Raw genomic sequence first — 14,544 nt, 5'->3', positions numbered from 1 at the left:
CGCAGTCGACTTCATGGTCTAAACTTAGACTCTCCTTCCCTGGGCCCAAACATTCTCCAGAAAATGTTTGCGAGGAGAACGCAAGGCAAATTCATATCACACACGGTTTTGCTGCGCCCCTGTTTAATAAGGATCAGATGGGCGATCTATCAAGTGGACAAAATGGGAAAAGTAAACATCCAGCGAGGCCTCAGCGGCGTAAATGCACGGCAACACAAGATGTGGAAAATATCACGGTGGGTATGGCGCAAGAACACAGGGGGTTCCCGTCTCCGTATGACTGTGTGCATAATTCTTGAGTTGCCAATCCACATAATTCACAAGGCCGCAGCAAATATTAAGAAACAACCTCTCATACTGGTAATCGTTCTTAATTCTCCCTTATTCCAACAGACAATGCGCCATCGACACAGGTAGTAAAATAACGATCTAAAAATTGTAATACTTTTTAGCGGTCTATACAGAATGTTTCTACAACAACGCGTCTTCCGGCAGGGGTGGAGGAGACAATCATAATAATCTTGATCACATACATCACATACCATGAGCTTTCAATACCGACCCCCCCCCCCCAAAAAAAAAAAAAAAAAAATGGACATGTTTTCACAATCTGAAATGATCTTTTTTTTAAAAATTCACTTTCCGTATTTTCATTGTCAAAGGATCGCAAATTGGGGTATAATCAAACAGACAAATATAATATTACATTTTCAATCATTATTCAACGGGCAATACTTGGGGATAAATAGCATCGTTATTACACGTAGAAGTAATTTTCCTCTGGATCATTATTGTTAAAAGTGCTCAAACGGTAGAGGCCACATAGGAGTTCACGCTGTCTCTCTTACAAATAAAACACAAAGAACCGTAGTTATGAGCACAGGTGTTAAACTTGGAAACATTATTATCCATACAGATGTTCTCGTCCAATGGAAAATGGTGTTGGCGTAACAGTCCGGTTGCGTTTAGCGTCTTGAGAGCCAAGTAGGGCCTACTGTGAAATGGTTTGCATGTTTGGTTTCATTTAGCCGAGGGAACCCTGTGCGGACTTGATTTCAAAAGTCCAAAAACACAAGCATCGGTGACAGTATCGTCGTGTTGTTGCAATATATTCATACACTTTCTGTTTCCTTTATTCTCTCCTTTCTCTCTTCCTCTCTTTCCTCACTCATTCTCTTATAATCTCTCTACTATACATTCTCCTCTCTCCTCTCCAGCACTGCTTGTGATGATCAGTTAGACAAAGACGAGCATGTCATTAATCGCCCAGTCACGGTCATGTTTTGTTTGTTTGTTCGTGTGTGTGTGTGTGTGTGTGTGTGTGTGTGTGTGTGCGTGTGCGTGTGCGTGTGCGTGTATGTGTATGTTTTGCCGCTGTATCTCACCACGCGGGGATGTCCGAACTAGACTCGAAAATTCGGAAACGCGAGGCCCAAGTACATCAGTTTCATTAGGTAGGCGTCGGAGACTGCTGGCCAGTCTGCAAGTGGAGAAAATGAAAAAAATACAGGAACAAAAGAGAATGATAAATAATGTTGAATTCTATAAGGAAACAAACGTCAATCATGTGACATGAATCACTCATCCTCCCCACCCCACCCAAAATAAAAAATCTGAATAGTGAAATGTAATTGAATTGGAATAGATCATTTACTTCATTAACAACATAATGCACAAGCATGTATGATTGTACATGAATAAGAGTATATACGCCGAAATGTCATGGGCTAAAGATCTATCACAAATACAAAATGGTTTAATGCAAACATCTTTCATAACTCTTTTCGGATGAAATCTGAAAGAATGGGTTAACCACTGTTCAACATTTTTTTTTCTACGAAACGAAGAAAAGAATGGACAAATAAAATATAAACAGTACACGGGATTACCATGCAGGCTTGGATGTAATTTTCTACATTAGTTCTCCCGCTCATGTTGTCAGGATACACGCGATTATTAAATGACACTTTCGTACTAAATTATATTTCCCACTTTTATTAGTGTTAAACGCATTGCCATCGTCTTCAAAAGGTGCAGGGGGAGACGGTGGCGTGACATAGCTTTGTTTCTTTAATTGCCTGCAAAATTATGGACTTTGTGCTGCCATTATCTTCCATGGTTAGCCTCATGACTTCTGTGATCTGTCAATAACTATGGATAGTCCTTGCCATGAGCCGAAACGATCAAAATAATTTCGCAAAGCGACGCGATGCACTACTGTTTTCACTGTTTTTAGTGGAGTGACGTTTATGCCGATATGGCCAGTCAAACGCAATGAAGACTATACGCTGATCTTGAAATTTATTGTTTTTTTATATTTACTAGAAGGCTAATCCAAGAGGGAACTTTTAACTCTAAACATCTTCTGGTCTAGCTTTATCGTTGTTATCTTGGTTTAAAAGAAAAGAAAGAATATGGTTATTATTTGAAGTTCGTTGGTTGCTTATTCAGGTTGACTTGAGAAGATATAATATACCAGCAACACGATTTAAGAGGCATTTACACAGCCACCAAAAAGCCCTATTTTCATTCATTTAGTTTTTCTTTTCTTTGGACCATTCCAGTTTTTCGTCGGAAGTTGCTGTACACAACTAACGGTATGTGAGCGAATAAAATAAAACTCAACAACCTGAAATTGAATATCAAACCCTCCTCAGAAGTGATTTTTTTTTTTCAACTCCGCAATTTCATTCAGGCATTTTCCTGTGTAAATGCTCGCCTACCGGCTCGCCAGTTTTAATTCTGGCTTATGGTCACGTGACATCGTGCCCGCCTGCCTACAGCACTGTCCTGACCTATTAATATGTAAGAACAACGCAAATTAAAAAAAAAATACAACGCAGATCTGTACTCTCCGAGTCGCAAATGTGCACTATCCCCCCGAAAAAAAACCAACAACAAACAAACAAACAAACCACCAACAATAACAACAAGGAAACACGAATACAGTGTATTCCGGGTTTTCTCGCGCATGCGCATTTCCTGCCAAATGGAAAGTTTCTTTTGGTTCTGGCAATATAAATGGTATAATGGTACATTGCAAAACTTCGGTTTTCCCATTCAATTCATATTTATCTATTAATCTATTTTTTATACCTTTAGTTATTATCTCTTCTTCTTCTTCTTTTTCCCTATGTAAATGCCAATGTAGAGAGACAGAGAGAGAGAGAGAGAGAGAGAGAGAGTACATTATTTCCCAAAGCCAGAATATTATCAGCGGTGATATTTTGATCTAATGAAGCGGTCTATTCTCTCAGGTGGAAATCGCATTAAGCTGCTCTTTCGGGCGGAGCGTATGATATTGCCAACGATGTCACGATCCGCCGTAATACTGCGATAAAAAATAGTCATGTCCAAGTCCATACCTGCACACAAACATAATATGATGATGTTCAACCAGTGCACTCTAAGAAAGGAAGGAAGTATAGTTGGGGGCAAAGCACTATCTCCATGTAATGGTCAGAAGATTTTGTTTGGCAGGAAAAGGGTTTAGAGATTGACAAGTTATCATCACAATGACATTTAATTCTCTATCTTGTTTCCACTCATTGCGTTCTCTTCGTCATTTTCAATGTAAAATTCTGCACAGAAATATTACTGTTCATTAATTACTTTTTGCAATGGGAATTTCTAATACAGATCTTTGTACGTTTTGTCCGAGCTCCACTGAAACAACTACACACTTGTTTTACGAATTAGAATTCTCAAAGACTTATTTCTCGAATACAGGAAATTATGCTATAGAATCAAACTCAAACTACTATAGGAAGACTTTTATACTTGATTCTGCAGTAAACTGTAAGTTTTGCAATGTGTTTGTTTGTTTGTTTGTGTGTGTGTGTGTGTGTGTTTGCATCATGCAAAGCACTTTATATATTCTGCCAGAAATAAAACAGAAATCATTAGAATTTTGCCAATTGTGTAATTCTTTAAAGCAAGCGAAGAAAGTAGATGAATATAGGTCTGAAAAAAAAACAACTAAAGGTGCTGTGTCCATATCAACTGTATGGAATCGCATTCATATCATTTAGACTGTTTGTAGTTGCCTGTCAAATCCTATTATTTGTTTTATGTATCATAATATTATTATGATGTATCATTCTCGTATCTGAATGTTGCTAAGTTAATAACATTCTTTGTGGAAAAAATATTATGTTTTCTGCTTACAACATCGACGATTTCGACACGGTGATCGGTCCCCTCCATCCCTCAACACAGCCAACACTTCTTATCCACTCGGGAAAGAATCCCCTCGCCCTTGTTCTCTTTACATCCTCATAATTGTATTTGGGCTTGGCAACAGCTGTTCTTTGTTCACGGCAAAGAGTAAATTCTAATGATAACTCGTACGAAAATACAGCTGAATGACTGTAAGGACAAACAAATTTGATAGTCAATACTGAATATACCATGCCAGAGCCATAAATTTTCATGTATCCTTCAAGCAGAAGATTGCTTGCGTATCTTGAACAAGACGTTTCTAGGCTCAGTTTATCATCATGAGACTACGGGCTTGCTGGTATGAACCTCATTAAATTATTGCAGTATGATTTCATCGATGCTCTTCGCGCGCATGAGTTCATGTTATTTGGTTGAAATTGCATTTACACGTTAGTGTCTTCTTTTGGATCTCCTTTTTGTCTGCCTATTCTGCGTTTTAAGTCATGTACGCTATAGTTGAAACATGAATTACTCTAGTTGTTTCAATGCCACGGTTAATGCTCATCCTCTACAGTATCTGATCTATTGTATCTCTCTTTCGGACTCTTCTCGTCACGTCTCCCGAAATATATCCCATCCTCCCCCGCCTCTCCTCGACTTCTTTCACGTATGCAATCTCTTTGCGTATTCGACTTAATTGCCTCGGTATGACATGAGATAGTAATCATGATCATGTATTGCGTTGTTATTTTGTGACTAATCAGAATCATTCGTATATATATATCTATACACACACACACACACACATAAATATATATATATATATATATATATATATATATATATATATATTATGTCCCCACCCCTATCCCAAATATCCTAGAGGTGACCTCCAAATAACCAAACGTTACAGTAAATCGAGATGGACATAGTATCGAGCTTTTTCATTCCTAAAAAAACAAACAAGCAAACGGAACAACACAGAGAATTGTGCAGGTGATGGCATATTAAATAAAAATCCATTGCTTGATAAAAGGAACTGTAAGCAAAGAATATTATATTGCGTACTGACGTCGTCCAACTTCTGAGAAAAACAGTTACGACCGATCTTCCAGGGAGGAGCTGAAGCCATGGTCATTACAGTTATCACAGACTTAATCTGCTCTGAATTTGAATTAATCGACAGTTACATGGTTGATCCAATCACGATCATTAAACTGGAGGCAATTCTCTGATGGTATTAGGAGGAGCTACTAATAGTCGCATAGTGCATTTGACTGACACATTGATATAACAACAACGATATCAATGTGTCAGTCTGTCAGACTCAAACCCAGCTCCCCCCCTTAAAAAAGAAAAACTTACAGCATATGCTGTAAGATTCTTTTCGTCTTTTTTTTTCGAGGGGGAGGGGGAGAGGAGTGGGCATCCGAGGAAATTCAAGACTAATGAATCTGATCCTACTTGAACTATACTTATTACTCGTAGATTATCACCTTATAAGAATACTCGTATTTCTCATTTTCATGCAATTTACAACAATATCGATAATAGTACATCAGCGAATGTATGATGTTCTTTGAGTAACGGATATCCACTAAGTTGTAAGAGGAGGTTTAAGAGGACAATACCTCATTATGCAAAATTGTCTTTTGATCGGTGTGGGGTGCAAAACACAAGGAAAATTCAAAATGTTGATAAGATCATTCAACCTGTATAAACCAGTAAGTAGTTAGCAGTGGTCTTCAATGACCTCTGAACCACATACTTTTCAAAACATGAAATAATCTTTTAATTAGAACATCAGTTGAAAACAACCAGGCAGAAAATCGTCTGTATGAATAACTTTCGCTAACATGAATGACAAGAGTCATATTCACATGTCATAGTTTTGATGAAGACCTATCCAGTTTTTCCAATACCTCAGTTTCAAGAGAAGTCCATTTCACTTTCACGAGAAGGTCTGTAATGACCTTTATCTGCATAATAGCATGCTCACAGTAGAACTGGCTGTTACAATCATAGCTCAGGTTACGTAAGTACGTACATTTCGTTTGCAACAAAGTCAGTTACTTCAGAATGGACAGGTATATTTCCTCAGTCCATCTTTCTGCATGAGCCATATTTTTTTTTTTTTGACGGGTGGTTCATGCTCTTTGACTTTTTTGTTTTCACCTCATGCTATTTTCAAAATTGTTTAGAGCAGTATAAATAAATGGAATGAAAAGCATTTTTGCGAATCTGCCATCGAGGGCCGAGTATTACACCAAGAAGAGCATTGCAAGCCACTCCAAGACGTCGAAGTTGCCTTATCCGAGTACCAGCAACAGTAATCATTCATTCACTTCTCCGGTTTCAAGTCTTACTCCTCTGCTACCAGCAAACTCGGGTGATACGTCTCAAATGCGCGTCCAGCACGTGCAGCGGAGCATGCAAGACAAATTGGCGAGCGCTTTATCAAAATAGCATACTAGTATACGCAATTATACCTATATAATGTCATGTCCCATTTTGTGTGGCTGTCAGTTCAGCTGCAACTTACATTTAGTATAGTTTTGACATTCCCTGAAGTTGCCTGTCAAACCAGTTAACTGTTCATGTATGTATATATATATAGCTTTTCCTGTTTCGACGATCAGGGATTGTCACGATCTGCTCGACTCACCTTCCTTATCCATAATTTTCAATACGTGGAGTCTGTGATATGTATATTGTATTATATAGTTTTTGCTATATGAATGGAAATTCTCGGGCAACCTTTTTGTAGGCCTATACCAGAAGTATAACCTTTGTGGACAGATACACATCAAATTTTAACACAACAAAATATGACAAAACAGGTGACTGTTGATACAATGGATTCACAATCAACGTTATCCAAGAGAACTCTGACAAAAAGTTTCTACATTGTACCTGGTTAACTTGCCTAAATTCTATACATCGTGTTTTTAAATCCATCTCAAACTATCAGATAAAATCAAAGCCACTATCATCGAAATGTCCTACAGAATCATCTTACTCACTTGGAATCATCCAAGTACACTAAGTAAGTTCTCCTCTGTAGTAGTAAAAATCAGTGAGCATTAGGCTGCGTTCACATAGAAGTATTCGGTATTCGCTATTCGGTATTCGCTATTCGCTATTCGCTATTCGAGCACCGAATACACCATCACTCGCACCGTTAACTCACCACCCCATGTAGTGAGGATTTCTTCCTCCTACATCGCAGCAAATCTTATTAACAATTTCTAAACTGCATCAGAATGTCAGTCTACACTGTAAAAAATGCGACATGCGACATGTTTATGAACTAAACACAGTGTTGAAAATATAAACACTTTGTTTAACATCTAAACACCCGGTGTGTATAGCACGTTTAAAGTATTGAGAGTTAAAGTGTTTAGCTTGGAGTGTTTAGTTGGAGTGTTTATTCTGGTCACGCTATGTTAATCTCAATATGTCCATATATACATGTAAAAGTGTTGGAAATGGTGTGTAAATTGCAATTTCTAGTTTCCTTTTATCACGAGAAAGTGGAAACTGTTACGACATCAAGATGCACTATGAAATAATTCATGTTTTATGCCTTTCATGGAAATGCCTAATCAATAAGGAAAAATGATAACCTAAAAATATGTAATAGAACTGTAATAAAATTATATTTTGGTTTCGCATGTACAGTCCTGTATTTTAACTGCTAGAAAAAAAATGGGAATTGCCTTTGTTAATGATTTCGTTCATGGTTTAGGGCATTATCCAAATGTTTGTTGGTTAGGCCTAAACACTTCTACTGTCAGGGTAAACAGACGCGTTTACATTTAGAACGCCTCGTAAACACGTTCTAAACGCCGCACATGTTTAACATAAACACTGTGATACTCGTACTCTACAAGTCAGCAGCGCATGTGACATGACGGTCGCGGCCACAACGCACGCAGTGGTGCCCTGTGCGTGTGCTTCTAGCGCACACTCGTGCTATGCCTATTATTATGACCATAATCAATGCACAATTGGCGGGAAAGGAGATGTGCGCGTACGTACCTTGCAGTGCCGTATATTAAGAGAGTCTGGCCAACTCATAAATTGGACGCCATGTCGTTACCCAGCGTACCATGCGCTAAAGGTTTTAGCGTATGTGCTTGGGGGTTAGCGTAGTACGCGCAGGCGTCCAAAAGGCGCTTGACTTTTTTTTTTCATAGAAAGATAGAGAGAGAGAGGGTGTAGGTTGGGGGAGGGACATTCTTTCATTCCATCCATGTTGAACAAAGCCAACAATCAATCCTTTTAAACATCTAAATAGACCGGATGATTGTAGACACAAGCACCGGATAATAGGGAAGCTGTCTAAAGGAAAATTCCTGAATATAAATATGATAAATTTTTGCTGTAGAAATAAAAGAAGAATGCACAGTATGCCGTGTCGTAAACTTTCACTAGACTGCATCCTACATGTATATTGTATTTAACAAGATGTCCAAAGAACAAGAATATTGTATAACAAAATGATATATAAATTTACAATTCTAGCAGTGCACAGGCTATAGACGAATTCCACAGCTATTACTGTTTTGCACGTAAATAACCATCAATTACCAACCTATTTAGTACCATATAATATAGTTATGTATGAAATTGACATGAAGGCCTACTAGTATGTAATTCAAAAGGAATACGCCTATGTACAATGTACAGCCTGTACAACATGAAACGTCATCGGCAAGCGCGTATGAAGGTATGTAAAATGATCTAAAATTGTTTAGAAATAATTTTCAAAAAGACCTGTAATTAAACGAAAGCACAAATACCTGGATAACATGATAATGAGGGATATCCTCAGTGACATCCGTACCAAATATGAATTACGATCAAGATGACCATTAAATAGATTGAAATAGGTTTAAAAAAAACAAATGAAATTGTCAAAATGGCTACCGGTATACCTTAGCCATATTACATTGTTCTCTTAGCAGGTGTAGAGTACGTCTTGACGATGTTACACGATAGTTTCATATAATTGAGAGAAAAAATGGCATGTTTGTCATAAAATTTAATGCGTAGAGTGTTTACTTACCTTGAACTAGGTGTGAATGGATGACTTTTATTGTTTAAGAGAGCAAGTATTAAGGAATTTAAGCATATTTTTACTCGTAAGTTGACCTATAAAGATCTATTTTCATGGCAATACTTTGAGTGGTTGTTTTAACAATATGTGGAAAATCTTGTCATTTTACTATTTTTACTTGACCTTTGACCATCAGGGCCAAAATCCTTCCCTACACGTAACTGTATAGTTATGATGGCATGAAAATTACGTGTTTGGTTTTAAGTTTTTACACTGGGTAATCTCCAAGGTATGGAGTAACCGGGTAATAATATTTCAACAATGGATAGTAAAATTTTAACATTTTACCTGACATTGATCCTTGACCTTCCCCCCCCCCCCCCATGACCCCCACCCCCTCCCCCCAAAAAATAATGATAATAAATCACAAGAGAATCAAAGTCGCCGCAGTAAGTTTCGTCTGGAAATGCACGTACTTATACCTTCAAAAATTTCATATCTATTTACTATATAGATATGGGGGAAATACATGCAGTAATATCTTAAGAAATTAACCATTATGTACATGACTTTGACCTTTCACTTTGAACGTGTTTACATAAAAGTTTATAAGCTAAAGACAAAACTTCGTCCTCTCACACATGCATACATGTCAAGTTTCATTACAAACGGTATCCACAAAATTGATTACGGAATGAAGGACAGACGGAAGGACGGACGGACGACCCAAACAAATGCCTCGGCGACACTTCGTACGTTATGGCTGTGACATACAAATGTAAATCAAAACTTGGATAGTCTAAAAGACACCGCGAGTAATCTAAAAAAAAAATCATATAGTTTTCCGGACGCACTCTGATTTCCCACTTTTTTTTCCTTCGTTTTGGATCTGTCGGAAAGCGGTGCATCAATACGCTTGAGTCATGTCTGTTCAAGCAACGCCATGCTGGGCAGGAGTAAAGGCATGACAGATCTTCAGTTTATCGCAGAAAGATATCAAAATAATTTTAGAATATATTATATACCTTCTACTTCAATAAAGTAGACAACGGCAATGACAATTCATTATCCCCAGTGCGCCATGACTGATATTGGGGATTTCCCAAAGGCAAACAAAATTAGCGCGTAGCTGCGCGTAATCAACAATGGGCACTGCGTATGAGCTTTGCTCGCGCCCGCGTGATTGCCTTTGGTAACGACATGGCGCCTGTAGATCACGGGACCAGCTTTTGACCAATCACAGGCTTCAAAACACGTAAGCCAAAAACCGAGTTGGCCAGACTCTCTTAATATACGGCACTGGTACCTTGTACCTGTACGGATGGATCTGTCTGATTGGCTGGCTGGTGCTGCCCTAGCAGCGTGATGTACTACTCAGTATGTGCGTATGCCTACAGTACGTGCGCATTCGTTCTAGGCTTGGTACACACACTACACTGTACTTACGACTCGATCGACTGCATGACTGTTGTATACTGCATTAAAGCTAAAGGCCAAGGAGCGGATCTAGCTAAGATGGCGTCGAAGCGATAAAGTTCTAGCCTGGCCGGCCTGCATGAAAGCGGTAAGTCTGCTAAGCCTGCTAAGTCGGTGAATATCAAGATTTATTGCAAAATTGCCCTCGTTTAATGTAAAACTGTAGTAGGCGTAAAAATAGGCTAGGCCCTTAAAGATTTTGCTCGTTTGTTTTAGTTTTCTATTTCTAAATCTAACGGTTAACGTTTATATAGAACGGGGAACGCTCTAACTGTAACGTGTTAGTGTTGTTAACGTTACAATAGGCCTACACTCTACAGATGACCGGTACCGTAGTTATGGGTAAACGCGGCCTAGCGGGTAAACTCACTGTATCTTTTACGAAGTTATGAAGTATCTTTCATGTGAATGACGATGGGTTAGTGACTATATTTTGAGTGAAATTCAGTTTTATTCCCTGTAAATTCTTTATAACTCAACAGGTGGTGAAAATTGAATGTAAAGCCCGTTAGGATGTCTTGGAAAGGGATGCCGATGACACCAAAGTGGGTGACGATGATGTCCTGACGACTGTATAAATACTGCAAGACATTACCTCTGCTGGCAGAGAACGAGGCATGCTGCAGTCAGCAGAGTAAATCAACTGGGGATAGTACATCACTGTATACTACCCATGTGGAAAGTGGAAATCAAGTAAGTACTCAAACTTGCAGTGCCAAATCAATGAATATGTACTTAAAGGGCATGTAAATGATTTTCTATAAAATGCAGATTTTAGATGCTTTAAGTTCTTCTGTTTTTTTGTCTGTGTGTTTGTTTTGTTTTTGTTTTTGTTTTGTTTTTGTTTGTTTGTTTGTTTGTTGTTGTTGTTGTTGTTGTTGTTTTTTTTTTTTTTGGGGGGGGGGGGACCTACTCCCGACTCCCGAATCCATTCCATTACCTAAAATATATATGGAAAATTGATTTATTGCAAATATTGTTGAAAGTGTAAATTACAGATGTGAAAATCTTCACCCAAGAGACAAAGGATACAGTAATGGTCGTAACTCTGCTTGATAATGATGATGAATAAGAAAGAAGCAACAACAACAAAAAGACTTGAACTATGTCCAGAAAATTCAGCAAAGTGAGTAAAAACTGACGCAAGACACTAAGTGCTAATGTGACAAAGGGATTCTGTCATTCCTTTTAATTTGAACTTGCTTATGGATTCAGTCAACTTCTTTGCTACCCATTCATTTTCAGAATCTATGGGAGCAGTTAAAGGACAAGTTCACCTTCATAAACATAAGGATTGAGAAAATGCAACAATATTAGTAGAACACATCAGTGAAAGTTTGGGGAAAATTGGACAATCGATGCAAAAGTTATGAATTTTTTAAATTTTTGTGTTGGAACCGCTGGATGAGGAGACTACTACAGCTTGTGAGTCATATGCGTACAACAGTATAAAGAAAATGTAAAAGAAAATTCAACATATTTTCACTTTTTTCGCATAATAAAAGAGCACTTGACTTGCCTCTTTCTAAAGGCAGGGGGAATAATATTACCCATAACATTTGTCGGTAACGAGTCAGGGGAATGTGTACTTTTTTCAAAAGATGGAATTTTGTGAAATTCTCTGTATATTTTCCTTATATAGTTGTACGCATGTGACATCTAAGTTATTCATACACTGCAGTAGTCTTCTCATCCAGCGGGTACTGCACAAAAACTTCAAAAATTCATAACTTTTGAACGGATTGTCTGATTTTCCTCAAACTTTCAATGATGTGTTCTACTAATATTGCTACATTCTCTCAATCCTTATGTTTATGAAGGTGAACTTGTCCTTTAAGTCCATTGTATTGCAAAGCCAACTGATTTGTTTTCCTTGTGTAATCATTTCTTTTTACCAGCACCAGTACGTCATGGAAGAATTGATCAGGGATCACGCCAAACCTGTCTGGATTAGAATGAAAGATGCATGTGCTTACTTCTATACAACCCGTCTAAAAGTGCAAACATCTGAGGATTACAAGGACATCGCAAGATATACTGATATACAGTATATCTATAGGCCTACATGCCATATGAAGGAAATGAACCATGGATAAAAATTTTGAATATTAATAATCTTTTTTCCCGCTAGCCATGTGATGTCTCACATCGTCATGATGGACTACAGACCTATTAGGAGGCATCCCACCTGTTAGAGCAACCTTTCTATTGTTTTTTTTTTCTTCACTGACAGTGTGCATGTAAACCTGTATACTAGAATAAAGTAAATCATATGGGGGATGATAGGGTTTTGTATGCGATAGGGCTTCAGTTCTCCGTGTGTGTGTGTATACGTGTGTGTATTACATAATGACGAACCTCTAAAGAAATATGAAGGTAGGGGGCCTATATAATTCGAAGAGGAATTCAATGCTTATTTGATGAAAATTGGTTTTGAAATGGCAGGGATATCCAAAACAAAGCGATTCTATTGTCCTCTGTGCTTACGATAATGGTCACCTTCATTCTTATTGCTCATAGATATGTGTAATTGTCTTTTTTAACAGCTAGTACGTAAAATTGTAATTTTATCTAATATGTAAAGACACTTGCTCGAAATCGTTTTGCACTATTAAGAAAAACAGTTTTATTCACTTCATTTTATTCATCAACCAATGTCCTTGTAATTCACTGTTAAGATATTACTCAAGAACTTTGTTCGATTGGCTTTCTGTTATATTCTTGTGCAAAAAGGAATATAGAAATCAAAACAAATCAAATCAAAGTATCTGCCATTTCATTTTTTTCCCTCAGGTGCTTCCTATACAATCAGCAGATATTGGACGCAATTAGGTGTGGAAGTAGTTGTATTTGTTCGGAATTCTTTGCAATTTTTTTGTAGACCTGATAGGAAATGCAGTATTCAGTAATTAATATTTTCTTTCTGAGATATTCTTGAAATCCGTCACATGGAGAGAGGTATTAGAAATGTAGTACAACATGTATGGAGAATAGGGAGGAGTCTTGCAACTGACTGACAAATTGACAAGGGAGGAGTCTTGCTTATCACATCGCGTGTTCATGACAGCCTTGCATACCCTTCCGCCTCCAGTTGCAATGCATTATTTTTTCTTTGTTCATATCCTCTTGTCTTTACCAAAAATTCTGCTGTGTCGAGATTGAAAGTAGCCCTCCATACCATGATTATGTGGAGTATGATGAGACTGATTGGACTCTAATAGACTATTCAAGCATACCCATTGAGTTTGACTTCTTTCTCCAAGGTTCTAGCAAGGTACAGTTGTAGAAGTTTTTTCTCACTCACCCCTTGAAATCCACTAACATTCTAATATTTCTCTCAAAAATGTTAGTCTCTCTATGATGGAGTGCATCATCTATACTCCCTGATCAGTACCAATACGACCATAGTGTTGTGCATGGTATAATTTGCCGTGAGCCTAATCTGGTTCGGGTACCCAAAGCACTTTGCCAATAATTGATGCAATCTTGGATTTGTTCACAGACTGCAGTTATGTTCCTGGAGGTGTTACATATATGTCAAGCTTCCGAAGCGTTGAGTTGCAATTCACAATCAACAAGTTTATTAGTTTGTTTTACAATACTAAGAATTAGTTCTGAATACAGTAGAAAGAAGGCAATTCTTGAAAGTAGGCCAAGAATTACATGTGACTGAAAAGTAGTTGTTAAATGTAATATTTTTTTTCTCCAAAATGAGTTGTGTGCCATTTCCTGCATATACAAACTTTACTGTCTGTATAGGACAGAATTTCATTTATGTCTTCGTGTACATGCCAGTGACTCCCAGGTATCTTGCATTTAACTCAGTATGGTGTCGTATAGCAAAA

The 14,544-nt window shown here is 37.8% G+C and overlaps 1 long non-coding RNA gene across 1 annotated transcript in view; it reads right to left on the bottom strand.

Annotated features, from left to right (window-relative positions):
• Positions 1-1,299: 1,299 nt before the first annotated feature.
• The window catches only part of LOC139722855 (uncharacterized), a 35,648-nt gene continuing 22,403 nt past the window's right edge, over positions 1,300-14,544 (bottom strand). Inside the window, exon 2 of the long non-coding RNA XR_011710309.1 lies at positions 1,300-1,480. This is a non-coding gene — a long non-coding RNA (uncharacterized lncRNA). The remainder of the gene's footprint in view (positions 1,481-14,544) is intronic.

The sequence above is a fragment of the Diadema antillarum genome, unplaced genomic scaffold, assembly GCF_040938485.1.
Source record: "Diadema antillarum isolate AM-2024a unplaced genomic scaffold, OU_Dant_1.0 scf00000173, whole genome shotgun sequence".
NCBI lineage: Eukaryota > Metazoa > Echinodermata > Echinoidea > Diadematoida > Diadematidae > Diadema > Diadema antillarum.
The sequence above is the reverse complement of the archived record's forward strand: the minus strand, read 5'-3'. Positions and strand labels throughout refer to the sequence as shown.